At 45.5% G+C, this 2,016-nt stretch overlaps 1 pseudogene; it reads left to right on the forward strand.

The window, feature by feature from the left end:
- LOC106323429 overlaps nt 1-1,794 on the forward strand; it is a 2,934-nt pseudogene extending 1,140 nt beyond the window's left edge.
- Nucleotides 1,795-2,016: the final 222 nt, after the last annotated feature.

The following is a 2,016-nucleotide window of genomic DNA, read 5'->3' on the forward strand; positions in this document are numbered from 1 at the left end:
TCATTGCTTGTTTAGTTTTAGGTTCTTTGCATAAACCGGCACTAGGGGGTTAGAGGATTCAACATTGATTGTTTCACTTAATGTAAATTCTTAGCTAGGATTGTTTTTGTTTGGAGACGGATACAGAGTCGGACTGCTGTATGCCGGATTGTATGGAGGTCACGGCCAACTTTAGTCGACCGGTTGAGCCGTAGACTGGAAGTGTCGATAAATCGTCTACGGGCGTGTGTTACCGAGCACTTTTTCGGTGTGTGTATGAACCGAGCACCTTTTCGGTAGTGTTTTGGCCTGTTAGTGGGCGGCGAGTGTGCACCTCGCTAGGACCATTGTTTGTTGCTTGAGTACTTTAGGTACTGTGTTTGACATGCATTATAATTAAATTATATTTATTCGGAGTGCTATGTCCGGGTCCATGGACTTCGGGGTGGCATCCCATACCTCACTGAGCGATTCCCCTGTCGCTCACCCCTCACTCTTCCCCCTTTCAGGTGAGACAAACAAGTATGTGATATTTGGACGGACTTGGTGCTATTGGACTTTTCTTTCGGATTTTATTTGGGCATGGGTGAGAGTTGTCGGGTTTATGGGCTTTTATATTACGGGATATTGTTGGTGGCCCGTCGTCCTTAGTGTCAGGGAGACGGGTGTCACATTGTTGTATGATGACGCGTCGGGGGTGACACGCTGTCCTCCATATAGGAGGTGACGGGTGTCACAAGATCATCCTCTGTTTCTCTTCTTATCTCTAACGGCTTCTCAACTACTTCCCTGCGGCAAACCCCTCCTTGTTCCGTCATCGGCGCTAGACCTTGTGGAGACGATCTCGGAGGACTCATAGTTGCCTATGCAGATACACATGCCTGGACTGAACTGGACAAAATGGTACGTCTGGAGTTGGTGTGTAACAGTATTAATCATGGAAAAACGCTAACGATCGGGGCTTCTCATGGGTGGGTAGCTAGTTTGAAGGAAGATGGAACCCTGTGTCTCCAAGATGATCTAAACCCGTATGCATCGTATACAGATCCTAAACGCATCCCTCTGCCTCCTCTTGTGACTCTGCCACATTGTCAAACCAAAATCATCACCAACGTGTCAATGTCCTCATCTTCTCCAGAGGACGATGAAGACTGTGTCGTGGCTGTCAAGTTCTTGGGACCTCAGCTCAGCTTTTGCAAACCAGCCGGTAAGAGTAGTAAACCAGAGTGGACCAACATCAAGATCGAGAACCCTTGCTTCTACTCCTCCCGTGTCATGTTTTCCAAGAAACACAACATGTTTCGTATGCCCGGATATGGAGGCCACCTCATCGGGTCATGGGACCCCTGCAATCCCAGCGATGGCCCTGAGCTTCAGAGCGTGCGGTTTACTAACATTCGTAAGCTGACCAACGCTGAACATAATCTTATGGATTCGTGCAGCAAGAGCGAGCACTTGGTGGAGTCACGACCCACTGGTGAGACATTCTTGGTTAAGCAGTACAAGCAGCTAGCCGAGAACGATGAAGGTGTTGCCATAATGAAAACATAATTTTTAATGGTGTACAAGCTAGATGATGAAGGAAACGCAGTTCACACTCGAGACATGGGAGATCTCGTCATGTTCATCTCAATGTCTGAACCTTTTTGTGTCCCTTCTACTTCTTTTCCTGGCATGTATACTAACAACGTTTACCTCTATGATTATGATGAAAACGGATGTGTGGATGTGGCTGGCACCACCTTCGACATGGCTAGTGCAAAAGGTCCACTTTATTCCCCTTATCATATTCCACCTCAAGATATCGGCAACTAGTTTTGCAACTGTCTTGTTATGTTCTCTGTGAGATGTTAGATGTATTCTCTTTGGAGATATTTTTAATCTTAAGACAAAGAATCATAAGTTGATGATGATGTTTTGTTCTGTTTTCTTACAAGCTTTGAGTCGCAAGAACCTGCTATGGTTAACCATATATATATTAGGTTACTCAAAATCAAAACCTTTTTCTCCACTGCTACAGAACAATTTTGTTTCAAA

This window comes from Brassica oleracea, chromosome C2 (assembly GCF_000695525.1).
Source record: "Brassica oleracea var. oleracea cultivar TO1000 chromosome C2, BOL, whole genome shotgun sequence".
Lineage (NCBI taxonomy): Eukaryota > Viridiplantae > Streptophyta > Magnoliopsida > Brassicales > Brassicaceae > Brassica > Brassica oleracea.